Source organism: Micropterus dolomieu, linkage group LG04, assembly GCF_021292245.1.
Source record: "Micropterus dolomieu isolate WLL.071019.BEF.003 ecotype Adirondacks linkage group LG04, ASM2129224v1, whole genome shotgun sequence".
NCBI classification, from domain to species: Eukaryota; Metazoa; Chordata; class Actinopteri; order Centrarchiformes; family Centrarchidae; genus Micropterus; species Micropterus dolomieu.
The window spans coordinates 8,756,755-8,770,133 of record NC_060153.1 but is presented as its reverse complement, the minus strand read 5'-3'; the positions used below and the strand labels follow the sequence as shown (position 1 = coordinate 8,770,133).

At 43.0% G+C, this 13,379-nt stretch overlaps 1 protein-coding gene and 1 long non-coding RNA gene across 6 annotated transcripts in view; one reads left to right on the top strand and one right to left on the bottom strand.

Annotated features, from left to right (window-relative positions):
- The window catches only part of bnc2 (basonuclin 2), a 158,489-nt gene that overhangs the window by 51,027 nt on the left and 94,083 nt on the right, over positions 1–13,379 (bottom strand). The gene's annotated exons all lie outside the window — the stretch shown is intronic.
- Positions 1–13,379, top strand: part of LOC123969236 — a 197,441-nt gene that overhangs the window by 123,066 nt on the left and 60,996 nt on the right. Inside the window, exons 3-4 of the long non-coding RNA XR_006824687.1 lie at positions 4,630–4,697; positions 5,115–5,266. This is a non-coding gene — a long non-coding RNA (uncharacterized LOC123969236). The remainder of the gene's footprint in view (positions 1–4,629; positions 4,698–5,114; positions 5,267–13,379) is intronic.

The following is a 13,379-nucleotide window of genomic DNA, read 5'->3' as shown; positions in this document are numbered from 1 at the left end:
GGGGGGGGGGGGGGGGGGGGGGGGGGGGGGGGGGGGGAGACCGCAAGTCTCCGTGTTTCCAGCTGCCTTTCTCAGGGGCTCGGTTTTCTCTCCCTCCTCTTGGTTTTTTCGCAAGGCCCTTCTGGTCCCAGCTTACTTTAAAAATCACAAACACACACGCTCACACACACAAACACACACACACAGACATGCACGCACACTCTGATCCACCTCCCCTCCATCCCTCACATTCGGCCATCTTTGTTTGGACAGGGCTCAGGAGTTCCAGAAAAGCTCTCTCAGATGTGCTGAAGTAAGGGAAAAACAAAACAAACTGGCCCTCACGCGCACACACACACACACACACACTCAGAATTTATGAGAACACATAGACACCAACAAGTACTTTGCGCTCACACATAACACTGTAGGAAGAGAGGTTCACACACACTCCTACACACACGAACAATTTCACATGTGTGAAAGCCAAAATACCAGCTTGAACCAGAGAACAAATTTGCAAAGAAGTGAAAAAAGTGGAATACATTTTTCTTCATGGAGGTAGCCTCCTATTGAAGGCATGCATTCTTTTACACAGTTCATGCATGTGTGTGTGTGTGTGTGTGTGTGTGCTCGTGTGTCCCAATCCACGATCACAGCACCACGGCAGGCCTGAAGCATACCTCGACATGTGTTACCTCTTTGTAATATTGACTTTGTTATAGCTATACGAGTGGGAGAGTAGAGCCAAGAGCCCGGGCCTTGTAGTAGTGGGGCCCCTTCAGTTCGCTAGGAAACAAATACCGAACGAGCCCTGAAAATAGAAAACATAGTACCACAATAGCAATCTATAAAAACAGATTCAAATGAACTATAAAACGTCCCTCACTGACATGTACATTTTTACTCTAAATTAAGAATATTATTTGTGTGATTCTGTTTCTGCGTTGCTTACAAAGCCGTGGGATTTGGCAACTGAATGAGTCTTGGCCTGGCTTCCTGTCTGCGCATGTGTACTGGACCAACTGTAAAAGTCAAAAAACCTCTTCCTCTAAAGCATTGACATATTGTATGATTTCAATTAAATACAAAACTGCAACTAGGCTCATGTAAACAGGCTACCAAGATTTCTAATCTGTTAGATTTTAAATTAAATAATTAACATTTACGACTGTAGCACGGCACTTTGTCAATATATACAACAAAATATACGCCTCTAAATTCCTAGTGAAAAATAATGAGGACAAATGTGAGAAACCCTGAAATTTCAGATGACGCAAATAAAGCAAACCAAGATAAAGGAAAAGCACATATGCTGAATATTTGATTGCTTTGCAGAAATAAAAGATTGATTATCATTTTCTTGTTCTTGCGAGTGTGAATCCCATCCCCAGTGATGACTTTGCTTATACATTTGAATAATGAAGGCAAGTCATTTGAATATTCCCTCTGTATTTAAAAAAAGTGATGTTTTTACACGATGCAGCAATATTAGCCATGTTAATTGGGCTCTTTGGACTTTCCCAATAGAAAGGCTAAATTAATTACTTATGTCGACAAAATGTCAGACACGCCGATCTAATAACTACAACTTATAACAGTGTTGTTTTCATTGTGTGCCTTTTTTTGTCTGTGTGTGTGTGTGTGTGTGTGTGTGTGATTGTGAATAAACTTAAAAACACTTTGAGTGTCCACTAGCCTGAGTTAGAGCTAATGAGCGAGATGGGAACAAAATGCTTTGACATCCTCTCCATGTTTCATGGGTGGCTCTTGAGAGTCCTTCTCCAATATTCATCCCCTCTTCTCATACTAATCAGCCACTACAGTATTGACTGTTTGTGCTTGCAAAGGGACGAGTGTGTGTGTGTGTGTGTGTGTGTGTGTGTGTATGCACTATACAAAACTCAAACGTGCCAATCGACACTCCGCTTAATTAAAATTAAAACTTGTAAGAGAAAGTGAATTATTTGCAGGACGTTACGTGTGTGTTTGCGTGTGTGAAATGTGTGATGTGTTCGTTAATATATACCCACGACCATAGGGGCTTTGAAGTTCTACATTTTTGTTAGCTTTTGGCTGTTTTTCAGTCTCGAAGAAAAACTGTATCAGCGCATTTTCCACAAGTACGAATAAACATTAGAGAGAAGGCGATGGGGAGACATTATGAGTATCTGTGAAATGATCAGATGGTGTGTATGTGTGTGCGCGTGCACATGCATTAGTGCGCACACCACGTGCGAGCGTGGAGCGAGAGCTAACAGAGAGGTCTGCTGATGCCATGTTTCAGACGACCCCTTGAAGTGGAAATGAGCTTCGTCGGTCTTATAACTAGTCCGTTCTCACAAAGTCAGCAAACTCTGCCACCCCTCAGACTCCTCCCCACCCTCCATCCTCTCCACCCAGCCCTGTGGTCAGCAGGCAGGATGAATTCACCATCAAGACCTTAGAAACGGAAACAAGTCCATCTTATTTTTTCATCTGCTGTTGTTTTTAATGTATAGAGGAGATCAGGATTAAAGAGCTTCACTGTCTTCAGGAGGCTTGTGTTTCAAAGCCATGCAGTCCACAATGTCAGCTACTGTAGGTTAGATAGGAAACGCAAATTCATGGTATTACTATACATAAGTAGCTCAACATGGCAAATAGAAAAAAATTTAACTGTCTTAGCAATGTCTGTGTTAATGCATATTCACTTTTCTAGCTGTATTGCCTTACAGTATCTTTGAATAGTGGTGCCATTTAAGAAATATTGAATGGCAGATTCCCATTAAAATTTGTCCAAAGTGAAAGTAATGTCCTAAAAATTGTTACTTTGTCTGACCAACGTCAAAAATTCACTAAGATTTAACAGATTTAAAGGAGCAAATTGTTGGATTTCAGAAGCTATATCCAGAAAATGTTTGGTATTTTCACTTAATACATTTCCTAAATAGACACTATTGTTTCATTGATAGTTCATCCTTTTCTGTTGATTTAATTATTAATAATTAACTAATTTCTCCATCACTGTCTGCAGCCAGACTAACTTGACAGATTCTTTTAGACTCAATGAGTCATTTTTATCATTGCATTTTATTTTTTTATGACACCTCAGTTTGGAAATATTTTTAAGAGCCTGTGTATTCTGTGCATTTATATTTTGTGTATCTCTTCCTTTTCTACTATTATTATTGCTATTATTATTATTCTCTGCATGTGTGCATGCATCTCATGTAGTGTGCACGCACACACGCTGCTGTTTGAACCTGTGCGAGCACCTGAGGGTCCATTCCCAGCCGTCCTCGGAGCGGGGAGCGACAGCTGTACAGTGATGCTGTAGCGATAGGCATCATCGGCTTACTAGAGACTAATTGGTCCACAGCGCTCCTCTGAGTGGCCTTGCTAATTAATTAGAAAGGCAGTGGAGCTGAAATTTTTAATCAGGACACCAGGCTCTCTAGAAAGCAGGGGGAAAAAAGACACATCACCCCATCATTCCATGTAATCCACCTGACACTGATCTCCCATGTTGTCATATGAAATGTGTCGTGTGTTTAGGTATTCACATAATCTTACTAGGGAATAAGAAATACATTTATTACAGCTTGTTAAATCATTTTAATTCCAAGAATTTCAGAAACTCTGTGTCCTCATACAGTATGCATGACTTATATTTAGTTTGGACCCAAGAGAACGATGTTAAGGTGGTCTCTTCCTCTGTGTGTTTGTGTTGCACATAGACATTTCATGATTTCCACTCTTACTTATCCTTATTTGTAAGAGTGGCAAGATGCAGAAAGGAGTGTGTTTGTGTTTCTTTACATGTGATAATTTGTCCTTTCCCCTTTTTTTTGCTTCTTCCCACTATGTACTTACTTAATTAAAAGCAGTCAATCAATCCAACACTTTCCATCATTCTATTAAACTTTTGACATCACAAGCTTGTTTAAAAAAACGGTGCAATGGTTTTGTATTTCTTACTGAAAAGAGAAAAGATGAATCTAAGGAATTGTGCCTTTGCACCACTTTGGGGGCACATTTGTGTCCCGAAGTTGCGCACAGAGCACACCACAATGATTTGCGGTGAAGGGCCAGAGTCTGGGAGGAATCAACTACAGACCAAAAGACAAGAAGCATGCTAAAACGAGAGCTACGCTGGTCAGCCACTTCACACAGAAGACAAGGGAAACAACATGTGTTTATCATAGCACTACTGGGATGACAAACTACCACCACTGACTAGAGTTACAGTAACAGGATGTGTATGGACATGTAACAGGAAATGCTCATCTATGTGACACATAGTTAACAAGACTACTGTGGTAGAATGAATACATTTAAGTAGATGGGCCAGCAAACTTTCCGTAGAGAGGAAAGTTTCTGAAATGCACACACACTCAGCTTTACCTCATGTGGTGACATTAGCTTTGTGTGGTGTCCTAATCTTTGTGACCCTCTTGGCTTTGCTCGGAGCTAATCAGCCAGCTGCTCTTATCAGCCTGTTGCATTGGCCAAAATAAACACACGCCGTCTTTTTATTGCTTTGTTTTCACAGGTCATTAGGGGAAGGAGAGAAGACGCATTGATTAGTTTTCCAGACCACTGGATTATTGTTGTGTTATGACTATCATCATTAAGATTCATTAAGGCTGTGGTTGTTCTTGTTTCCAGAAAATGAAGACATTGCAAGAAAGGCGAGTTGGTTGGAGAGCAGACGGCACACCACCCTAATTTGGAAGGTAAGGAAATTCAGAAAGCGCCATTGTTTATTTGTGCGGCATGCCTGGTTGAAGCAGTGAGTTGTTACTTACCTACAAGTTCTGAAATAAAACTGAACTCTGACACCTTTGCCCACATCATGCATATTTTTCAGCCTGTTCTAAAACACTAAGCTACAGCCACATTTATTTGAAGTACATTAAAGAAAACTTAATGAAGCATCAGTCCCTGGCCAGGTCCTCTCAGCCAGCTTTGCTCTGGAGCTACACATATGCTCCCAAAGCAAAGAGGAACTGGCTCTGTCGCCAGACTAATTAGCATGTGTTAGCGAGTTAGTGAGAGGGCGGCCCTCTGTGATGTGTACTGAAGTGGAGTAAAACGCCGGGCAAGGACTGTACTAATGGCCCACTTCCTCCCCACGGGGACCCTCCCTGCAGCTCCACACGTTCTGGCATCAGTGCAGCCACGGGGCACCCACAGGGCCGCCACAGCACCGGGGGAAGAGATGGGCACACAGGAAGACGCCTGGCTTGGCTGGCATCATTTTCATGCAGCTCTCTGGGTGAGATGCTCTGCGATGTAACAGCAGGTGACAATGACACTGCACACACTAACACGCGCACACACGGGCAAACTGAGAGTGACGTGTAGGCTAACAGATCCATCAGCCTATGAAATAGTTCAGACAGCTGGGGCCGCGGCTCTAGCTAGCTGCCTGGCATTGGCGGATGCATTATTTACAGGAGGAGCTGGAGCATTAGTGAGCTCTTTGGCACTTGGTTAGCAGGCGTAGGTGGAGAGCACCGAAAGCAAGCAAGTGTATCTCTGTCAGTGCGAGTAAACAAACAGTGGCGACATGGTGTGACAGAGCAAACGGCGCGCCACACAGACACAGACACATGCAAACTCATCAGGGAGCCGGGGGAGAGCAGGAGAAAAGAGGAGGGGTGTGTGGCATCCATATTTATAGGGCCTGTCCCCAGGCCAAATGCTGTGACTACACTCAGCTAATGTCAGAACAGCACTTAACCAGGCATTTCCAGTATGTCATGGGCAGTGGGGAATACGTGTGATAGATACAAGACCAGGGCAAAATAACACCGACACAAACAGGGATGGAAATGAAAAGAAATGCAGTTGTGTTGTGCGCTGAGATGACAGTGTTCTCAAATAAATACCCAATATCTTAATCTCTTACTCTCTGCATCTGCTGCCTCTGAATAGATCTTTGAAGCCGACAATACACTTTAAATAAACATAAAGAAATTTGCTCATTCTCATAATCAATGTGGTGTTTTTTGTCTCCAAATCAAAATTCACACTTGACTTGCTGCAGTGTTCTCCAGTCAGACATTGTCAGCATTTTTGGACATTTTCTTTAATTACAGATTAGACTATGACTACATTGGCCTTTTTTTCTCCTTTTTTTCTATAAAAACCGTGCCAGGTCTGGTCCTAAATAATCTTCTTCATCCTGGATTATTAGCTGTAACTTCAGATCAACTTGGTGTTCATGGGTGTTTTGAATTTCTTCGCAACTTACAAACTCTACCCTCTGGCGTGAAAGATTCTGTATAGTAAACTGGCATTTGTACTGTATTTGATAGCAGTTTAAAATTTGCCAAATTTGATGATGGAATGAGTACAATGAAGCTCTGTTTCCTCCCTCACAGAGAGAAAAAGAGTTGCCGTAATCGTCAAAATGTCTAACCTTGATGCTCCCTTGTTTCATCATACCTGCTGACACCAGTGAGAGTGTTGACCTGTTTTATTTCCTGCTGGATTTATGAGAGGTGAAAGTGACATGTGGGCTCTTTGCTGGCATGTCATTACTTGCAAACTCGTCCTGAATGCGAGGAATGGCCTGCTTCACTATGGTCACCTGTCCCCAAGTTTATCATGTGTCATGCAGGGAATTCGCTTTGGCATTACGCCCTCTCGCACCCAGGAAGGCTGAGCTCACTGGCATGTCCCGTTTCACCACAGCCACACAAACAGTGTGATACCCCCAAAGAGAGCTAAGTGGGTAAAGTAGCTCCTTTTAGCACAATCTGTCATTATCTCAAGTGGCACGTAATTGTTTTGTGTAGCGAGATCCATTATGCATCCACTGAGAGCAAGGGGCTAATTGTGGAGGCTTACATTTATTCATTTGTTTGCTGCCAGTTGTCCCACTATATTTTTGGGAGGGTGCAGTAAGTGCCAATGTTTGTGTTTTTGTGTTTTTAAATGGTCAGAGCACTCGTGGTGATGTGGTAAAATCCACAAGGTTCCTTTTGTGCTCCCAAAGGAAGCTGACAATCAACATGAGGTAAAAGATTAAGATTTTAATCACGGCCCCAGTCATTTTTAACACTTTACTGACGGGATGGTAAAGGATGGTAAAGGCACCAAGAGTAGACTACTACAGAAAGAAAAATATAAATAAGGATTCAATTTGAGTGTATGTTATTATTTAACACTCTTCTCCAAAAGCATGAAGTTGTACTTTTTAGAAATAGTGTTCTCAGGGCATGGGGAGGTGAATATCGACAACACGGAGAGAAAGTCAAAACTACAGATGAAACAGATTCATTAAGTTTGTGTAGCATGTGCATGCGATTGTGCGGATGTGTGTGTGTGTGTGTGTGTGTTGCACTGACCGAAGGAGAGTATATGTTGTTAATCTTGATCAAAGGCTCTTTCTTTCTTTTGGTGAGTAAAGATAATACTGGTAAAGCCCTTGGATTTAACACACTGAGATAATGAAAGCAAGTGTAATTAGCAATTAGAGTTGACCAAATTAAGGCAGACTAACGGGGGCAAAACTGCATCAAGGCTACTAAACAGTATTATGGCCAAAGGTGCGCTTAGTCTGTTTTTTTCCCCTTGAAGACATGTTGAAATAAGAGGATTGTGAGCAGACAAAGATGGGTGGAGGATGAGGAAGGTTGCCTGTTCTTATTTTTGAAAGGAACAATAACTTAGTATCTCTATTTTTTTATCTAATGACACCCTTTCTACTGCTTTTGAATATTTTTTAATCACATCGATTTCGCTAGTTTCTATTTTATCCATGAACGAAGAGTCCGCACCATTGACAAGGCTTTAGCCACTAGGTTTATAGGCTACTGTGTTTCCCAAGATTGCCAATTGAGGTGAGAGAGCCACTTAAACCCCCTTGCACACATATTATTAGCATTACCATATCTGGGCCTAACTGCTGCTGAGGGGAATAATGTGTGTCAGGAGAGTGTAAAATTAGAACCAAAACCAACACTGCTCTTTAAATCCACTTTCCAAGTCCCCACTTCCTTACTTATAGCCAAGCTTACAATGTCAAACACTAATAAGCCAGCTAATTCAATTAGGGCTCCACTTCTTTGAGATTCCCCCAAAAAAGAGACTTTGTGAATAGATTCCTTCACAACTCTACACAGAACTCTTCATCATGAAAAAGTGGCCTTTATTCATAAGCTTCAGTGTACAAGCGAGGGAACTTGCTGCCGAGCTTGTTAGCAAAACACCCTGATCTGAGGCGAGAGATGTGTGACTAACGCTGGGTCTCTTAAGTGTCTGTCACCCTGATCTAACCCGGGGAGAGCTCTTTGTAGGCTGTATTTTCTCTCTGTCTGTCTCTGTGTGCGCTGTACTCCGGAGTGACTGGGGATGAGCCCCGCCGTGTAGCTGCAGGTGACAGGGAGCCCTTTTTGTTGTCAAATCCTGATGGAGCTTCCACATGAAAAACATTTCACTTGAGCTGCTGCCGCTGCCTCCTTTCTCTTCCTTCCTCTCTGTCTCTCTCTGTAGATGTCAAAGGCTACAACCACAGCAGTGATACAGAAACAGAAGGAGTCAATCTCTCGCTCCTTTTCCCGCTCACTTTTCTTTTTGTTATCCTTTCTCTTATACTATTTCCTACCTCCCTCTCGCTCTTCTATCGTCTCCTTTTATGACCAGCCCTTTCTTTTCTCTGCTCTTCTAACCCACCAACCCCTCACTCTCCTCCGCTCCCCTCCTCCCTCCCTCTGGCTTATAGATCTGAGTTGGGTCTCAGGAGGAAAATACAAGTCAAGCCATTGTCATTTCAAACAGCGTGATAACCAGACACTGGGCTGCCCACTGACAACTCAGGGGAACTGGCCCTTGCTTTGACTGTTAGCTCCCAACTCTCTCTGTCTGTTTCTCTCTCTCTTGCTTTCTGCTCCCGCTTTTTTCTGAACTCCCCCACCCCCCCTTGGAGGAGACTTGGTAGCTCATTGTTGTTTGTTGCTTGCCGCTGCTGTGTCTTGCATCTGCTCCTCTCTGTGCCGTGGGGGGCCGGGGGGAATAGTTGTCTTAGTGTGTGTACCAAGGTCAGTGCTCTCCACATGACAGTTCTCTGCCTCTCGACAAGGCGGGAAATCAATACTTTCGGACTTGTGGCGCTGCCCTCGGTGTAACAACAACACTGCCCAGCACAGAGCGGCTCATGCACCTGACACATCCCCAGCCACCCCCCCAAGGCCCTCGCCGGGGAGCCCCTTCCAGTCTTATTCTGACCCCTTCATATTTCCACCAAGGCCCTCTGTTTCACACCTTTCTCTACTCCTTTCTCTTCAGGGCCTGCAACCTACAGTGTATCAGGTTTTTTTTATATTATGCAATGCATGTTTGTATTATACCTTTGGATGAACTGTGCTTCTTGTATCTGTTGCTACTGTACATGTGTCTTGGAGTGGGATGAGTGTATCTGCTTAGAAAGTGTGATCTATGCAGGGATCAGACCGTTGATCAGAGGAACTGCTAAATGAGAGACATGCTAATTACATAGAATCAGAGGATACATACTGTTACGTGCACAGACTGGACCTACAAATATGATCCGGTAGTGGAAAGCAGAGTTGGGGTACTGTATGAGCGTGTATGTGGGTTTATCAGGGTAACGATGATACATGAAGAACGGCGGGCCCTTGGCCTGCTGCTGCCATTTCAAGTCCATCAATCGACTCTCCAGCCATCTTCCATTTTCCTCAGATCCACAGGTGTTTTCAGTTCCCTGAGGCTCACAGCCACACACACAAACCTTACTCCCCCTCATCCAGTCCAGCCCAAAGAGTGTGAGTAGGGGCCCATAAACTGTGAGATCTCTACCCTTTACTGGTGTTGTACATGTTGCTCAATCACAACACATACACAAAGCGGTGCCATGGGCGACATTTTTAATACAGCACTAAAGCCTAACGTGCCTCCTTATGCTTTTTCACCGCCAGATAGACGCCTAGAGAAAAAGAGAAAGCACTGGCAGTGCGCCCCACACCGATTGTTAAGCCTGCCTCTTGGCCTGCCTCTAATGACGAGAGAGAGTGTGTGCAAGGCCAATTACAGCTCCCGTCCTTGAGCAGTCAAACAGAGTAAAACTCCCGGTCTCAGCCCCTGCGGAGAGGAGCCACAATCGACCGGAGCCCCTGAGTCTCTCGCAGGGACACATGCAGGCACACACTCGGTGCTCTTTATGTGTGCAACTGGACGTCCATCAACAGGGCCATCTCCCTTTATCCCCTGGCTTGCTTCCTTGGTTCAGCTGGAGTAAGGCAAATGCATCAAATAAAACAGTCACTTTAATGAATTAGATATTGAGCTGTTCATTAAAAAAAATCTAATTCACTGAAGTCAGCAGGGGATACACAGTACCAGAGTGTAACTTGGGGATGAACGCGACTTGTTTAGAGGAGTCATAAAACACAGGGATCTGATGACTTTACTGAATGTTCGCCAGAAATGTCCAATGTTCAGGAATTAGGTGGCTTGTGTTTGAGAAAACAGTGTTTTTTTCTGCAATGATGGCAAGTTAGATTTTCTTCTTTCCTCTCTTCTATCACCTCTCTCAAATGGTGGCAAAAGGTATAACAGATAGAGTCTGCTGTATCAAAAACGGAAAGATCTGTGATTGGAATCTCTGCAGATGAAAACAAAAGGGCCGGGTGACTTCTCCTCGGCTTTACGCAACAAAAAAATCCCTTCCAAGAGTGATATTATACATCTGGGGAAGCACATATCTGTTTTCATTGGCTGAGAGTCCAGATAGTACTTAAAACCTTTGCAGCAGCCTCTCCCAACACTGCTGACTACTAGTGTTTCTACACAGACTTAAAATACAAGAATCACACTCTCACTCCCAAACCAGCCGACATTGTATTCTGATGAAGAAAAATGAAATCTCTCTTAGGTTCAAATATTCAGCAGTGAGTCTATGAAACACCAGTCAAACAAATGGCAGCAAAGACACCTGATAGATAGATGGTAGAAACAAAGGATCTGTTTTCTCTCTCAGCCTTTCCCCCATTTGATGGAGAGATTTAAAGACTGCTGTCCCCACTCTCTCTTCCTCCTCCTCCTCCTCCTCCTCCTCCTCTGAGTCTCCCTGGATGAATGTGATCTAAACAGCCACATCTCCCTTCTGTTTTTTTCCACAGTGACAGCCTTTCTCATGAATTAAAAGAGGAACCCATTGATTTTCCCATTGCTTAAATTTGCAACTTAATCCCCCAGATATGTCTAGAATGTACTGCTCTGTCAATAGATGGCACCGCCACTGACGAAAGGCAGCCCTGAAGCTCACTGGAGAGGACGGGAAGAAAAGGATGACAAGACAAAGGAGAAGGGAGAAAGGCTGGCTTACCGGTGAGCTTGGTGGTTTCTGGCTCTGGGTTCAAATTCCACTTTATTCCATTTAAAAATATATGTTGACTGTTAACACTGACTCAGACAAATTACCACAAACATAACACATCATCTAACTGAGCCACCAGGGGAATATGAAAGAAGCACAACCGAGCCGTCTTACAGTCACTTTAGTCGGCTTTTCCAAAGAGGCAAATGTACCACATCATTATGTTTATAAGGCTAATAAACCAATCACCATTGTACATCAGTATAGTGTAACCAGCCATACAGCATGGCCTTCCAATGATCAAATATCGTTATATAACGAAAAGCCAACACACTGGAAATAAGTTATCTGGGACTGAGATGGAAAAAGCACACTTGTCCCCTCTGAGTGAGGGGTTTGAGGAAGTAACGGGATATCACGACCTCTCCCCAGGAGCAAACAAGGCAGGGAGCCTGTGCCCTAATTCACAATAAGCACTGTAATGTTCTCGTCTGACTCCTAATGTAGTCTATAAATCTCTGGTACTCTGCTCTACATCAGCGTAGTACTTGGTATTAATAGCTTGATTTGTGAAATGAGTGCGGAGCAGCCCATAAGCCGAGCGTTGCGTTTTATCTCCACATGTACAAGATAAAAACAGTACCATTATTGAGAAATGTGAGAAATATGGAATTCTAGAAAGGCATTTGACAGTTTTCCGAGAAATAACTGGACGCTATATAGAGTATAACAGGGTGACCCTTACAGATTTCACCCTCCTACACTTCATCTCTGGTTGTAAACCCTATCCCATAAGCCTCTGGGGTGGTATGGCTCCTTGCCAGTAGCTGTGCTGTTGTTGGCAATGGATTTCCTTTGTGGCCTCAGTACTTGTGTAGGCCATAACATGATACACACAAAGGCCGGCGAGAGTACACCAGTGTGCACACTCTCACACACAATCAGCATACACTGCGCACTGTGCACGCACATCAACACATGTAATTATGCACAAAATCACAATTCTCACCACTCATCCAGAGAAGACCCACAGCCTCTTAGGAAACAAGGAGGGGGAAAAAAGCACAATGTATCCTTGACGGGTTTCATCTGTTTCCAGTTTGGTGCAGATGCTCAGGTTTTATTGCAGCAGTCTAGTATTTCATGGCAGATTTAGCCAGTGGTTTGGTTCTTCTCTTGCTACAGCTCTAATGATGGCACATCTCTTTTAAACTGTGTCACACTAGTAGTACAGTTTGTTGCTCATTCCACCAACTAATCATAAAGATACATACACGGTTTATGTTCAACTCACTGTGGTAACAACAACAACAACAACAAAAAATAATAAATCAAATACAGAGTATTCACTGAAATAACATGGAGTTAAGGTACAGGTAGTGCCTGGACAAGATAATGGACCTGTTTGTTGTTAAAACTGTTTCAGCAGAGCTGCTGCTGAGGCTGGAACTTGATATAAAAAGGACCACATTTACTGTTCTACTCATTTAGTGGTGAGCTCATAATGCTTTTCAGCCCTGTGGTTCTACTGTCAACACAGTGTTTCTCCGTTTAACCAAGATACACAGTTTTTAGCAAAGAAACACCACAAGGTTTAAGAGTCGTGGCATAAACCAAATAAATGTAAACAGCGTGTTCAGAATTTGAACTTTTGGTAATTGTTGAGTGTTATTTGTGATGATTGTGTAGGTTATTATCACAACTATGTTAAATGTTTCTTCATCATCTTCTTCTTCTTTTACATTACTGTATCTGTGTATTGCCTACTGTGTACTGCCATTCCTGGTGGCCAGATCTTTGTTGCCAAAACCTGAACGCTTTCTGCAAGTTGAACTTAATATTGTGGCTTGTTTAGTACTTGAGTTTCTATTACTGTAACATATGACAATACATTTGATACTTGAATTTCACCTAGATAAAATACTTTTCCAAAATAAAGCCACAAACGACTTCATTTTGTTTCCCTAATGCACATACACACCATATAGCTCAAATTCAAAACGCGCTATTTAAAATAATTTTGATAGTGGCACAACTTTTATCACATAAAAAGCAAACACCCTCATATTGA